Raw genomic sequence first — 16,801 nt, 5'->3', positions numbered from 1 at the left:
AAAGGCAGTGGCTCCAATGATGTATTTCGCAGGAATGCAGGGTGAGACCCCTCGGTCCCAGGGGGTGACAGCTCCAATATGAAGCAGGACAGTCTGAGGATGGGGACGTGGTGCCTTAGCAATGAAATATAGTGAAATATTCTTTAGGAAAGCCACATCTGGGGAACGCGTACTAGCCTGCCTCCAACGTGCGACACTGTCATTGTTATGCTTCCCCAAGGAGGAGAAACAAAACTCAAGGTAAGTATGTGGGAAGGACGTGACAGGCAGCGTGGACGGGAGAGCGCTGCCAACCTTTAATGAATGGCAGTCACTGAAGCAGAGTGCTCGGCTTTTCGTGACCCCGTGGGATGCACAGAGGGCGTCTCGCTCATTAATCCACGCAGTTGCTCACAAATATCCACACAGCCTTTTACTACGTGCCAGACACAGGGATGGGCCCAGGGAGTAACCAGATGTATAGGAAACACATCCTGCCTCAAGAGTTCGTGCTCCACAGACAAACCGTCAGCCAGAGGGTTTCACAGCCTGGGGCTGAGGACTCTCGGGTGGGGCGTCCTGTGCCCTGCAGGGTGTTGAGCAGCATCCCTGGTGTCCACTCAACAGACACTCCGGGTGTGACAATCAAAAGTTGGCTCCAGATATTGTCAATGCACCTTTTATCACGTAAGACTGAGCTGCATGCGGGCAGTGTGGTGAGTTTCTGGGCTCCAGACGACCTGATATTTCTGGAAGGGAAAACCCAAAGGTCATTTTACCTCCATCCTGCATGTCTGGCCCTTCAGCCTTCCTCACAGAGTGAACCTCGTTACGTCCTAAGAGGCCAGCGGTTCTCCTCCTTGGCTTCGTGTTGCGATCCCCTGGGGAGATTAAAAATTCCTCATGTCCTGTTGTGTTCACTTCTGGGGCCCCGTAACCCATTACCACTAATTAGGGGTGGGAGGTGCTTAAAAGAGTTGAAGTTTACTCTCTCCCCGTTCTGGAGACCAGATGTTTCAGATCCAGGCTGGACACGGGACTGAGATCTAGTGGTGCAGGCTCTCTCCCTCCCAAGGCTCCAAGGGAAGGTCCTTCCCACCTATTTCAGCATCTGGGGCCCCAGGCGTCCCCGGGCTGGTGGCCACATCCCTCCCATCTCTGCCTCCATCCTCACAAGGCTCCTCCTCTGTGTCTGTGTGTCCTCTTCTCTCTTCTAAAGACACTTGTCATTGGATTTAGGGTCCACTTGTATAATCCAGGATGAGCTCAAATAAAACCTAATTATATCTTCAAAATTTATTTACCTCATAAGGTCCATTCACAGGTTTCAGGGCTCAGGATGTGGACATATCTCTTTTGGGGCCATCATTCAACCCAATACGCCAACCCATATCTTCAAGAATTAAACCAGAATTTTTGAGGGAGAAGCCCCGTGATTATAATCCGTGTCAAGGCTGCGATGGGGTTAGTAGAGAAAGACATCTGGCCATCTGGCAAATCTATACCATGACCCATTGTGCATTTCTTTATGATTTAATGCTCTATGGGGCCATCTAACATGCTCATTTCCACCAGGTTGCAGGGTGCCTCGCCGTATGGACTTCAGAACCTCAGTATGGGTCATTTAAGCTCCTGTGCTTCTGTTTCCAGCCTTGAGCGATAAAGGAAGCTCACTGCACACCGGCCTTATAGGGTCATTGTTAACATAGAAAGTACTGGGCAGCCCGGGTGGCTCAAAGGTTTAGCACCGCCTTCAGCCCAGGGCCTGATCCTGGGGATCCGGGATCTAGTCCCACATCGGGCTCCCTGCATGGAGCCTGCTTCTCCCTCTGCCAGGGTGTCTGCGTCTCTCTCTCTCTCTCTCTCTCTCTCTCTCTCTGTGTCTCTCATGAAGAAGTAAATAAAATCTTTAAAAAAAAAAGAAAGCACTATGCATAGAATAGAGAATTACCCATTGCATGTGCTTCATACTTAGCGCTTTTATTTCTGGAGCTTTTAAACTAGCTGTGGTGTGCGAAGCACGTTCGCACACTATATCCCATCTAGGCTTCTCAAATGCTCTTGGAAGACATGAATTCTGAGGAAGAGTTCTCAGTGATGGCAATCTGCTGCTACGCCATGAGACTTAGGCTGTGATTTACCCATCCAGACCCATGTAGAAGAACCAGAACCAGAAGCAATCTGTGTCCTGGGTTGGACTCTGCTCAACCACGAGGTTTATTAGAATAGAGTCAGACAAACACGGCTTTGAATCAATGGGACGTGGGCATGAATTTATGTTCTGCCCCTTAACAGCTGTGGGAACCTAGATGTGATCTATGTGACCTTCTGTTTCTTTGTCTATCAGAGGACAAGGATACCACTCACTTTATGGGATTGTTAGGAAAACCACTGAGATAACATCCCATATGTTTATAGACGGTGGCACAATGGTCAAAAGTCCTATTTCAAAAAAAAAAAGAAAATCCTGCAGCTGTGCCTACCACGTATTAGGGTAGCGTAAATCATCTCAAAGAAAATATGCATTTTTTTGTTTTGTTTTATAAACTCCATGACACCTTTCGATCGTGTAAAAGGGAAGTGCCGTCCCAGTTTGGATTGTCAGAGACCCACTGAGATGTGAAAGCAAAGCAGTGAGGGGATGCAAACAGAAAAACAGAGGGGATAGAGGAGGGTAGATGCATGAAGTATATAATATATAAAACTATACAATATTTACAAATCAATATAAGATATATTAATATGTTGGGATCCAAGATTCAAAGAGTCATATTTGAGCAGATTATTAAATCAATTTTAAAATTTTCTGCCTAATATACTATCTAAAATGTCTAGATATAAAAAAAATGTCTAGATAAATCTCATACCATGCACCATGGCCTTGCTGCATGTGGTCAACGCACTATAAAAATATCCATACCTGGCACCTTTCAGGACCCATTTGCCCTGCTGACCTACCTCACTTGAGCAGATGACCCTTATCTGTCTATGAAAAGCCTCCCACCCATAAAGGAGGATGCCACAATCCTGAGTGGCATCCAGCCCCTTTCACACATCTTAATGTAATCCTCACAATTATTTCTTATTTTAAGAGTCTTTTTGTCCCAAAAAAAAAAAAAGAGTCTTTTTGTCTTGGGAGACTATGTTGTGAGAGATGGAGAAAGGAACAGACAGGATTCCAAGCGTAGAGCTGGATAATTTCAAGCCACACGTAGTAAAGAAAACAGAACTTAGTAAACTTTCTCAACCACCCCCACCCCCCGCCCAAAATGAATCTTAAAAATCTTGGTAATGTTTTATTTGGTGTGCCACTCCCAATTTAGTACATAGAAGACATTTCTAAAAAGCAGCCCTAGCACATACTGTGGCCTGGATCTGCGTTCACTCGCAGTTGCATAGTATCGGAGTCCCTTCGTCTGCCAGAATGTCGATAAAAATGTGATTTTCCTGACACAAAGGTGACTAGTGATCCCTGAAGCCTCAACCATCCGCTGCCATATTGCAGAATGTTGGTGAGGCGTAGTTTCCCAGGCACTGACTACACGTCCCAGGCTCCCTTGCCGCTATATAGGGTCATGTGATGAATTCTCACCAATGATATGTCATACGTCTCCTTTCCTGGTCAAGCTGGAGAAGCTAGAATGATGGATGTAGAGATGCTAAGACTCTAGAGGATGGAGCAGCTGCAAGATGGGGAGAACCTGTATTCTTTAATAGCCGGGGATGGAGAACACCCAGCATAGGGTGACCTGCGGGGTCTCTGTGCTGCTGCTGTCCTCTGAAGTCTTTCCTCTTATGGCTGCCATAGCTCTTGAGAACCATTGTCACCCTTGCAAGTAGAGACCTATGCTTATTGGGTTTACGCCTCTGCAAGTCTGGGGTTTATTCTACCCATAGAACGAACGGGTCCCACCTAAGAGACTAAGCCATTTATTTCACCCATTGCACAGCCCCCCATAAGGCCATGAGCCACAGAAACACTGCAGTGTTTAAATGAGGAGATACTTGGGAAGAGCTTTCTACGGAAATGTGCAAAAAGACAGCTACTGTTATTGTTATTATGGTTATCTTGATGGATCGATAGGATGACTCAAGGTGGAACATGACTTGTGATTTTCAAAATCTCTCATATGCTGTGATTAAAAAAAATTTATTTATTTATTCATGAGAGACACAAAGAGAGAGAGAGAGGGGCAGAGACACAGGCAGAGGGAGAAGCAGGCTCCAAGCAGGGAGCTCGATGTGGGACTCGATCCTGGGTCTTCGGGGTCATGCCCTGGGCTGAAGGCAGCGCTAAACCGCTGAGCCACCCAGGGATCCTCATATGCTGTGATTTAAAAAAAAAAATAAAAGATTTCATTTATTTATTCATGAGAGACACAGAGAGACGCAGAGACATAGGCAGAGGGACTCAATCCCAGGACCCTGGGGTCACACCCTGAGCTGAATCCAGAGGCTCAATCGCTGAGCTACGCAGGCGTCCCTATGCTGCGATTTAAAATGTCTGATAGGACTTTAAGTATTCATTATTTCTTGTAGATCAAGGAACTAGTAGTGCCCAGGCGATCCCACGTTGCTCCCATCTGTGAGCCCCAGAGGAAGACTGCCTGGAGTCCAGGCCAATATTTCAGATGGATTTTTAAACATGGCATGCATTAAAATTTTCTACAATGCCCTAGTCAAAACATCCAGCCTCCGCAAGCCCTCTCTCTTGATCGCTTAAGAAATAAAAAAGTATATTTTAGTTTTTGAAAGGCCATAAAGTGGCTTGAGAGCAGGGGTGTGTTGTTAGCGAAAACTGAGCTCAACCTTTCTGTTATGAAAAAGAAAACGTAGACATGCTGCTTTTGGAAGGAAAAAAAGAAAACCAGGCTATTTTCCATTAATGTCTGGCAACGTGAATTTTTAAACAATAAAAAAGGAAACAAACAAAATCTTGAAGGGATTTCACGTATAATGTAAGGAATCACAACCTCCCTTTTATTATTTTATGTTGTGTAAGCTTGTGTGCAATATATCAACATAATTCAAAGGTACATTGAATGAGATGTTGGGAGGTTATGGTGTTCCTCAGGATTTGGCTCTGAATGGTTATAAAAATAGATTCTTCTCCTTTTCTCTTCTATTTTTCCTTCTGGATGATGGTAGGAGGTTGAGGTCTCTTTTAAATAAATAGTAAAAGGAAGATTAAAAACACAGTTTTCAGAGGACAGGATTAGTACCCACTGCAGTTTCATTTTCTCGTTGTTGATTCTGGAAAATGAGACTTTTGTCAAGCCAGGATTTAAACTAATAAAAAAAACAACCACAGAGATTTTTTTTTTCCTACAGAAAATACTGGATTTCGTACATTTCAAATGGGGGAAAATAATCTTTCTTGACAGCCTTCCAGCAGAAATCAGAAAAGTGCACAAAAGGCCACCCACCATGTGGCCGGGTGGCTGGAGGGCCAAAAGGAATTGGCCAGAAGGAAGGCAGAGCCGGGGCCATTTGGGAGAGAAAGACCACATTTCTACTGTTTTCCTACATAAGGCTTGTACTAACTACAGTGAGTTTTGGTAAAAGCTTTATTTCATACTATAAATGTTATAGATAAGATACAGCAATATAGGAAAAAGGGAATAGATGAAAATTATTCACAATCATTATCGGTCAAAATACACTGAACGCGTTCAGATATGGGTAAGTGTACGGGCAAACAAATTTTTACATATATATTAAAATACATAATTCAGTTCTGTTTAGACGCCAAACCGTGTGGTTTAAAGTCTGTTTATTTTCCATAGCAATCTATGATTTTCTTACTTCAGTGTCATTAGTGGGGCTGATATCCCATTACATGGAAGCACCGTAAAGTGTTTCATCCGATCTTGGTGGACATCTGGATCGTTTCGTGTCTTCTGGCCATCTCTGCGAAGAACCTCCCATTCAGCTCTGAGATTCTGCGATGTAGGATTGCTGCAGTAAGGAACGCGGACGCATTTGAGGTTCTTGCCAAACCTTTGGAGGCAAGCCCTTAAAAAGGGTTTCCTATTTCTATTGTCCCACACATCGAGTGACAGAACGATTTCCTCACACTTGAGGCCCGACACTTGCTATCATGGTAACAGCTCCTAATTTGGTACTTAGAAAAGAAGTATGTTCTTTCCATCGTTTATGCATATTAATTAATGAACTGCATAACTTGGCAGTCTCAAGAAGGAAGCATTTGTTAGCCGGTCCACACATTTCTGTTGAGCTGTTTAGACTTTGTTTTTTTGAGCAATAAAAATAATTTACGTAACAAGGCATTGACAGGTCCTCAATATAGCAAATGCTCCATCAGGCATTAATGCCCTGAATATAGCGAATATTTTGTGATATTTTATTCATCATTTTCCTTTCAGATTTGTTTGTTCAACTGCATTTTTCCCCCAAAGTACAGGAATTTTTAAACAAGGGACGCCAGGGTGGCTCAGTGGTTGAGCGTCTGCCTTTGGCTCGGGGTGTGATCCTGGGGTCCCGGGATCGAGTCCCACATCGGGCTCCCTGCGTGGAGCCTGCTTCTCCCTCTGCCTGGGTCTCTGTCTCTCTCTCTGTGTCTCTCATGAATAAATAAATAAAATCTTTTAAAAAATAAGTTTTTAAACGGTTGGTAGCTGTATCTTTCAGGTTTTCCCAGTTTCCCCCTTGTGTTTGGAAAGCCTTTCTTCATTCTGAGATTATATATTTCCCTACCTGCTTTTATAATATTTTTCACTTTTAAATATTAAACCGTTAAACATTTGGAACCTCCCTGACTCTGTGGTATGAGGTGGAAATCTCACTTTCTTTGGCCTGAGTGCTAAACCAATTATTCTAATGCCACAGATTAATTCAGCATTTCCCTGGGGCCTGAAGTTCCACTTACATTTTTCCCTCTGGCCTATTGAGTGTTTTATAACATGTTTTAATACAACAGTGCAAGTTTCCTAATTTTCTTCTTACAACCATGTGTATTCTTACCCATTTTTGCCTTGGGATAAATTTCACTGGGGACATCTCGGGGGCTCAGTGGGTTAAGCGTTTGCCTTCAGCTCAAGTCAGGACCCCAGAGTTTTGGAATCAAGCTCCACATCATGCTCCCTGCTCAGTGGAGAGTCAGCTTCTCCCTCTGTCTCTGTTCCTCCTTCACCTTTTGTTCTCTCTCGCTGTCTTTCTCTCAAATAAATAAATAAAATCCTTAAAACTTTTTTCATTGAAAACTTTCATAACAAAAAGTCGTAGAGATTTCAAATGGAATGTCTTAGATACATGATTTTTTTTTTTGGTGATTTTTTAGAATTTTTTACATGTTATACAGTATATATTAATATATGTTTTATATGTGCATTTTCCCATCCAAGGTTATAGTTTTGCCTCAGTTTGTAAGCATTTTTGTGTATCAGAAATGGTCTGCTCTTTCCTGCATAGAAATCTCCAACACTTTTCCTAAATTTTATTATGGAGGTCTTTTTTTAAATCTGCATCAACTGGCTCGAGGTTGCAAAGCAAGACTTGGCAACATTTCTGATTCTTGCAGAAGGCAAAGGTCTACGGAGCAGCATATATAATAACACGTGTAAAAATTTCTAAAAAAAAAAATCATGTATCTAAGACATTCCAGTTGAAATTTCTACGACTTTTTGTTATGAAAGTTTTCTTTTTTTTTTTAAACTATGCCAGAGGTGAGATTTTTATGTTATGAAAGTTTTCAATGAAAAAATTTTTAAGAAAAAAAATTAAATAAATAAAAAATAAATAAAAAAGAAAAAGAAAATATTTTTAAGGATTTTATTTATTTATTTGAGAGAGAGAGAACCTTCAGGACGCTGGTTCTAAGTCTGGTTCCAGTTCTGTTAGTTGTTCCAAGAATAATCAAAGGCGTTTCAATGCAAGAAAATCTGCACCAGTCAGCCTGAAGCAAGTGTTCACCACATCTAACGATGATTTTTCTGAGTCTGAATTACAAAGTGTGTTCTTTTGTTGAGAAGGGATGTTGAATGAATCAAAGACCTTTGTCACATAGCTGTGAATGAGCCGTGCACCAGAGAGGCTCATCCTGGCTCTGAGGAGCCAATGATCAAACATCCAGGAGTTCTGCGAGCCATCTGTTCAAGCATGGGTAGCTGGCGTCAACCACAGCGGAGTATTTACACCATAGAAATGGGCAAACACTACAGATCCAAATGCGTGTGTTTGAAAGCTGGTTTTCTCAGCCCACCACTTATAGACAATAACGCATTCATGCATTTATTCAACAAATATATCTTGAGCACATACGATGTGCCAACAAGGTCACAGAAGCCTGATGAAACTGTCAATAATGGGGGCAAAGATTCAACATAATCAGTGGGCGTACACAGTTGTGATGAGTAATATAAAGAAGAGGATGCTCTCAGCGTTTGTAACGCACATATACGGTCACACCAGGAGCTCCCAGATTTCCCTGAGGAAATGGTGCATCAGCTTGAACCTTGTCACTTTCCAGGACCTTCAATCCACCCCACAAATATAAGAACAACTGTTTCCTAACTGGAGTTGTCTACATGAAATACAGAGAGGGCCGACCGTTTTTTTTAAACAGCTTATCACAATAAACAGAACCCGCTTCAGTAAGCACATCCAAGCCACAGAATTGAAAAAATAAAGGTTTACGACTCTGAGCGAGATCTGGGATCAAAGGGATGGGTGGGGTATCACATTTATAGTGGAATTCCCGGGAGACCCTCGGTGCCCACCGTCTCTCCCTAAGGATTCTTCTCATTGAAGCTCCACACATTCGCCTTCTCAGAAGTCAGCTTCCCACCCAGTCTGGCCCTTTTGGTTTCCAGATAAATTGTTCTTTCTGCATCCCAGAGTACGGAAAAGACAATGAATGAGTTCCACATGGTTTGAAAAAGGAACAAAATAACAGCGTAACTTGGAATAATTCATATTCCTTCACTTCCCACTCAAATTCTGCATGTGTGTGTGTTTAGGTTCTTGGAAACATTTTTTTTCCCCTTTTCCCGGACTTTGTGTCGTGTTTGCAAGCAACTCAAGGTAGCAACCGGTTTTCCTTTATCTAGTGTTTATGCGACAAAGGTGCCTTTTTAAAATTCTGTTTGCTATTATAATACCTGATGAAACATCAGCCTGGCATGTTTATGAAGTGAGTTTCCTTTTGAGATCAAACTTTTCTTCTCAGTACAGAGTTCCAAGGTTAGTCCATCTTGCATGAAGCTCCTAAGCTAGACAGACCGGAAAATTTGATATTGTTACATATATCTGCTTCATGCATTCACATCTCCCCATATTTACTGAACACCTGTTATTGATAACAATCACTGTTTCATGGAGGAAATGAAGCAGACATCCCAGTGACCCGGATGACAGAGGAGACCTCCTACTAAATGCTCATTAGCATGATAAGGTGGGGGAATTGTAAGTGGGGGATAAATTTGGAGAGAAAAGGGATCTTACGAAGAGGATGACTCACAGGCCATTAAGATTTGCCCAAACACAAATGGAAAGGAAGCATCTGCAGCAGAGAATCAGCTTAAGCAAGACACAGATATGTGGAGCCCTGGTGCCTTGGGAAACAGGCAGTGGTTCAGTTTAGCTTGGACCTGGATTTCATGGAGTGTGAGCACCAGAGAATGCCGGAGACGCCCCTAGTGCTGGGCTGTGAAGTCTGTTCCATATCAGGATGAATTGGATAGTCAACCTGGAACGGTTGTAAGGTTTTTTGCTCTGCTTGTTACAAGCCCCCTACCATAGACTATTTGACCAATAAAGAATTTACAAAAAAATTCATTGCGGGGCATGGCGGGTTGGATTGATTCCCACTGGGAAGAAGTGAACTGGGCTCCTGGTAAAATTAATTAGGAGGCAATTGTCATAATTTAGGTGAGGATTAACGAAGGTTTGGTTTAACTGGTCTGAGAGAAAATAGAAAGAAGGAAAGAAAATTGAGAGATATGATAGAGGAAGAGTCTCTAGGATTCGGTGATTGTTAGCATGGAAAAGAAGAAATATAAATATTAAAAAAAACATTTAGAGCTGAAAGACTGAGGATAACATATCTCCTTCAAAGAGAATAAGAGAATTGAAAGTCCCCCACTTGGACACTCGCCCATGGGAAGCTTTTCTCTACCCAGTGGATTGAAGGTATTGAGCAAATATTTAGCAGTGACAAGATGCCCACTTAAAATCAACAGATTCAGAAACAATCCTGTGAATTTTTTTTTCTGCCAATTTTATTTTGAAGTTTAACTTTTTGGGGTAGTTAGATATTCATGACTGTGTTCTGAGCCAAAGATACCCAAAGAAGGCGGGCGTAGGTATAGGGCAAGTGTCCTGTGGTGGCAGGTGCAAATGGAGTGTAGACTCTGGGCCAGGCACACAAGGAGGGGAAAACGGGCGGGTTTGATTTTGGTCTCAAGATCTCATCATGGTGACCCCAAGCATGTGCTGATTAAGGATCGCCGATCGGTTATTGTCCTCCTCTAAAACCCCCGTTAGTTGGCCCAAGCGGAGGCAATAAAATACCTACCAAGAAAACCTGACTGTTGTAACAAAGCCCCGTAAAGTCCACCCAGATGACCGCGGGCCAGGGGCAAATGCCCAGCTGGCCTGCGAAGCTGCGCGCAGGAACACGGAGGACCCCGGGTGATTTGTTCCACATGTGGCAACCTGGAGGGACTTGGAGCCTCACAAGGACACCCAGAAACGGAGCCTGGTCCCCCAGGTGTCTGCAAGGAAGCCTCGCAGAGGTACGAAGGCAACAGTGGAATCCAGACTTGCCTCTCAGCCCGGTGACTCAGACTCTCCACTGCTACTGCTCGAAACCGCAGAAACCAACCAGAGAGGAATAGTGGGCAGGGGAGGAATCCCGTGTCTGCTTTGCCAGACCTGGGTCGCCAGCACCCGAGGGAGCATCGGCAGGTACAGGTTGACTAGGCACCAAAGGTCGGTGGGCAGTGGGGTGAGCCCAATTCTCATTAGTCTCAAGGGTTGATTGTACAGTCTTGGCACCAACGAGCCAACCGCAGACTGCCGTCCAATTTGCCAGGATAAATAAAGCAAGCTGGGCTCGTCCAGGCTTGGGGAGCGGCTTGAGTGCTAAGGGTGGGGCCCATGGAAGCTTTGCACTTGTACCAAAAGCTCACAAAAGCTCTCTTCGCATGCCTGTAGCGTGAATCACGCTGGGGCCGGCATCGCGCAGGACGCGCCCGCAGAGCCAAGGCTGGGGTGCATTGCGCCTGCGTGCTATTGCACAGTCTGCAGGATGTGTATTTTATTTTTCGGGGACTGTAACCATGGAAGCCCAAAGGAAGGAAGGGCCAGGAAGAACAAAGAGTACTGCCATAAGTCTCGGAAAACCCTCCGTTATAATTTTCTTATTTTACGACGGGGATAAAAGGATGTGTCACAGCGGAAGCCACACACATCAGGGTTGGGGAAACATCCCAACCCAAGTCCTGCAGCAGAGCGTCCACAGATGGACCCGGGATGCGGAACACAGACAGACAGGAGGGAGCTCTGTGATGAGAAGGGGAGACCAGCAACACTAAGATGGAAAAAATAATATACGTAAACACTTGCACGTATTCACCTTCATGAGATTGAGAGTGCAGTGTGCGTGGGTGACTTGAAGGAAATATTTGACGCCTAGCTCAGGTCTGTAATTTTTTTTTCATTACAAATCGAAAAATAAACGTGTTTTTGCACAGTGCAGAGCGGGGTGGGCTCATTTGGGAATCGCATTAAACGTTGTGCCACCAGATGCGTTGCTTTTGGTCGGAGGTCGTTAAAGAGCAGCTAGAGGAATCAGCAGCAAGAGCTGGGTCATCGACTTAAAAGGGAAAGGTAGCTCTGGTGCTCGGCTGACCGCCAGGTAGTGCTTTCTCGAGATTGCCAGAAATGGTGGGTAAAAGGCGTATCACTTTCCAGTCTTCCGGGTGGGAGTTTGGACTCGCAGAGGCCAGGGGATGTTCTGAGCCGCTGGAGTCAGACCCGCTGCACCCCAGCTCTGCCCCTGCCCAAGCTGGTGTCGTCAGCTCATTCCTGTCCAGCTTGCACAGCCGTGTGCTGCACATCCTGTATCGAATCTGTAGGTGTCAGCCTCTGTAGACGCTGCCTGGGGTGTGCCTGCAAGTCCGAAACGGGAGCGGGGGATTGCAGATCTGTACGTCAGCATCTCACCATGATCCAGCACTGAACTGCCAGGTTCCCCATCGTTCATCCCCAGAACAGGCTTTTGAACAGGCCCTGTATCTGCCAGATTGAATGGAATGGGGACATCTGGAAGTTTCTTACACGCTACTAACAATATTAACTAGTCTTCACTGAGGATCTCGAGCCAGGCCCCAGGCTCTAGACATTTCCCACTAAAGTCTGCAATCCTCCAGATCACCTGGAGACTCCCATTAGCCACTTGGCCACCAGTCCAAGTTGAGGGAGAGGAAGGAACCAGTTTTCAGTCAAACCCCGAGGAAGAGACAGAGCTGGGCTTGGAACCCCAGTGTGTGGGCCACAGAAGTCCACTTTACACAACCGTGGGCTATGTCTGTTCTAGTGAATGATGACTATCAGCCTGAAGATCTCCTGTGGTTCCCAGCATGTGGGAAAAACACAAACGGCAGCAACAACATGGTGGCCGTCTAGCCCATGGACTCTGAAGGCACAGTCTCACCTGGCTACTAAACATGGGACCCGTTGCCACCCATGACTGAGATAATTGAGAGGCATGTCAACCACAGATAGTCATGAAAAACTTTCTAAATCTGGATTTTACAACTATCTGCCTGTCTATGTACCTATCCATCCATCCATCCATCCATCCTTTCTCATCCATCCATCCATCCTTTCTTATCTATCCATCCATCCATTCTTCCATCCATCCATCCATCCATCCATCCATCCTTCTATCCAACCATCCTTTCTTATCCATCCATCCATCTATCCATCCATTCATCCATCCATCCTTTCTTATCCATCCATCCATCCATCCATCCTTCTATCCATCCATCCTTTCTTATCCATCCATCCATCTATCCATCCATGCATCTATCCATCCATCCATCCATCCATCCATCCCTCCATCCATCCATCTATCCATCCATCCATTCATCCATCCATCCTTATCCATCCATCTATCCATTCATGCAGCCATCCTAATCTATCTGTCTAGCTATCTGCCAAAACACCTAAACTATAAGACAAAACTAAATTTTCTTAAGTTTAAAATATTCCCCTTCTTTTATTCTTATTTTTTTATTTTTAAAAAGATGTCATTTATTTATTCATGAGAGACACACAGAGAGAGGGGCAGAGACATAGGCAGAGGGAGAAACAGGCTCCATGCAGGGAGCCGGATGCAGGACTTGATCCCAGGACCCCGGGATCATAACCTGGGCCAAATGCAGATGCCCAACCACTGAGCCACCCAGGTGTCCCAATTCCCTTTCTTGAAAAAAAAAGTGGAGATTTTTTTTAGATAAAGAGGAAGGTTGATCTTTTTCCAAAAAGTATAAGTAATAAGATTCTCCTGCTCTCCTTCCATATCCTTGACGCTTCTTTTTTCCCATTTTTTCTGGCCCTTCTGAATAGGCCGAGCTTCGGGTCCTTGGTTTCTCTCATCTCATGGCCGCGTAGCCATATACCTAGGACAGGTTCATTGTCAACATGATGGGAGGGAGCACAGTGTCGACTGTGATAATCCTATTTGTTCAGAGATGTCCTGGGGAAGCAGTCTGTGTTGCTGTGGACTCTAGACTCATATTACAAGAAGGTTCAGGTCATGAATTGCCAGCATTGATCCTCTTGAGGATAGACACTACAGAGAAAAATAAAAACCTGAGCTATTTAGTATATTCATCTTAAAAGCAAAAGCAAAACCAAGGTATCCTCAATACTTACAAAAAGAAATAAATTGAATTATTTTTTAAAAAACCAGCTTCAGGTTTCATCTCATTTAATTGTTAAGTGTTGGTTTACTCATCTGCCTTAGGTCTGATTTCTGACTAACTGACCACAAGAAAAAGTGTTCCCAACAAGCCTATTGTATGAACGATATTTGGAGCAGAAGAAAGCAAGCCATGTGGGATCTCAAGCCAAGTTGTGCAGAAGGAAACCTCCACTTGAACCTACAGGGGACTCCGGAGGCTAAGTGTGCATCAGGGTCAGTTTGTACCACCTCTCTGGAGGTGACAGGGTGGGGAGAGAGGGTGGTTCCAGGAAACCAAGGTCTGCTTTCTGCAGAGGGTCTCGTGTGGGAGAAGCACGGCACATGTATAACCACGGAGGGTGCACGGAACCAACGAAAGGGACCTTCCTGCATGCTGAGGCATCGCTGAATATTTCCAGTACACCACCTTCTCTGTCACCCCAATTCAGTCTTCCATGGAGGAGCCGGTGCTCTTCCTTCTACAGCCAATCCTGAAATCTATGGAAGTGTTCCTCTCGAAGACACAGGTCATTTCCCCTGGACTGAATTCCTCCTTCTGTGTCTCTTGCTTTCTTCTGACCTTCTTATGAGCTCTAATGCTCCAGGTGTGGTCCAGGACCAGCAGCATCGGCATCACCTGGTCTGAAATGCGGACCCTCGGGCTCCAACCCAGACGTGCCCCATCAGAGTCAGCATTTCCACAAGATCTTCAGGGATTGCCCGAGGTTTGAAACGCATGGTCCTCGGGGCATCCATCCATTCTGGGCATTTCCTCATGGCTAATCCTGAGTCTCTGGGGGGAAGGTCTATTCTGTATGACTCAAAGATGATACTCCAGCACTTGGCTTATTTTTGTACATTCACACTAGGATTTATGTATTTTGAACACAGTTTGCAGTTGTTTTAACTTGGCATCTTGAGTGTCATAAGCATAGTGATTTTCTTCTAGTTAATTAATGTTCTATTGTCAGGAACCCACTCCCCAGTGGTTAGATATATCTCAGGTCTACCCTGGAATCCATTTTTCTGGTATGTTTTCCATGCAAGCTGAAATTTCAGGTTCTTTCCAGTTTGTGAATTATACCAATCCGCCCTTCCATAAAGGTTTGGCCAGTGCCCTCAAGGTCAGTCCCTAAATGAAGGACTGTGAGTACATGAACAGGTCGCTTATCCCACATGTCGCTTCCCCCACGGTACCTCACATACATGTGGCTTTCAGACCCGCCACACAGCCTTGTGCTACTGACCACCTAGATTCATTCTTGAAGAAGCTCAAATGGCATTGGCTCTGCAGGCCCAAGGCACCCCACTTTGTGACCATCAAGGTAGAGAGTAGAATCTGACACCTTAGAAACTCAATTGGTCCACCATCAGGCTGGAAACAGCAGGAAATGGAAATCCTGACTGTTTCCTGAGATCGTAAGGTTAAAAAAAAAAAGTGTTCCCATGCCAAGCAAGAGCGACATGTGTGCACTTAAAAATGGCGATTAAGCCATTGACTGATTCAGACCCTCTTTGACGGTGATGACCGGAAGAATAGTTACCCCTCATCTGATGTTCAGAGGGATGAGAAATTCTGATGACTGACTCTCTCGCTGGCATTTCCACATGCTGGGCGTGAATTTTTCATGTGCCCCAAATTGTCCCCAGAACCACAGATGGGAAGCTTGAAGAGATAGCTTGACGGCCCTTGCTGACTCTGGCTCTGATGCACACCACAAGCTTGACGGGTCTTTAATAACAACTAGAGAGAGAAGAGGGGAGCCTTCTGCACACCAGATGGGCACAGACTTCAGCCATCATGTGTTTGAACGAAGCAACCCAAGCGGTCCAGGGGACTCAGTGACATGGCCTGCAGACCGTACAACACTCTCGATCACTAGCAGTTTACCCGAAACCCAGACACGTGACACCTGGCATCACAAAGGGGTGAAAATCATCTGCATGTTTCAAATGCATAGAAATGAGGATGCCAGAATTTGGCCACATACCCAGGAAAGAAAATCCTATCAATGGGACTGTGTTTTGGGGTAAAACTTGCCTTTATTGGGTATAGAAATGTCTTCCTTCTTTGAATGGCGATTTCAGATCCTTGGCGAGTTCTTGGATTCACCCCGTTCTTACATGGCCCTTGTTGCTGGGCTCTGAGTTGGCTGTGGCTTGTGGGGTCACAATGCAACAGCGTCTATCTGCCATGAATGGGGAAGGACTAGCTGGTGGAGAAACGGAGTCTCCCTGGAAGGATTGGCTTAGGACAGAGGAGATCATGGGGAAAGGCACACATCATTGTGTTCTGGTTTCTTCTACTATTAAGGACTCTCTTTTCTGGGAGGGTGGCACCTACTCTCCCTCCCTCCCTGCCCCTCCCTCTTTCTCCACACTCATTAAAGATTTACAGTCTTAGAATGTTATTCCAACTTCTCATACCGACCCCACTTCCTGCCCACACATACAGTCATTAATTGTGGAAAATGTGTCTGTAACTGAAATATTTACTGGCAGTCCCAGAGAGCCACGCAGATTTCTTATAAACTCTCGAACTTCAGCTCATTTTCTCCAGGTTGCCTTGTCTCTAAGTAGAAGCACGAGTGCCCGTGACTCCATGAGTGTGCAAGTCCTCGCATGCTCCGTTGCTCCACGGTATTTATTCACTGCATCTAGTTGAAACTTTCCTACTCAAAGCGTAAACACCAGGCTCTTTCAGACAGATCATGGGGATGGCAGGCTTCGACACGCAGGGTGCCGTCAGGCCGGCTCAGAGGCTGATGCTACAGAAGGGCTTTTGCACGGCAGTGATTCAGGGTAGCTGCACAGATGCAGCTGGAAGGCAGAAGGCCACCTTGGAACAAAAGTCCCTTCAGGGATTAGAGAGCTGACAAACAGTGGGAAGGG

Source organism: Canis lupus, chromosome Y (genome assembly GCF_048164855.1).
Source record: "Canis lupus baileyi chromosome Y, mCanLup2.hap1, whole genome shotgun sequence".
In the NCBI taxonomy this organism is placed as follows: domain Eukaryota; kingdom Metazoa; phylum Chordata; class Mammalia; order Carnivora; family Canidae; genus Canis; species Canis lupus.
Note: the sequence above shows the minus strand (reverse complement) of the source record.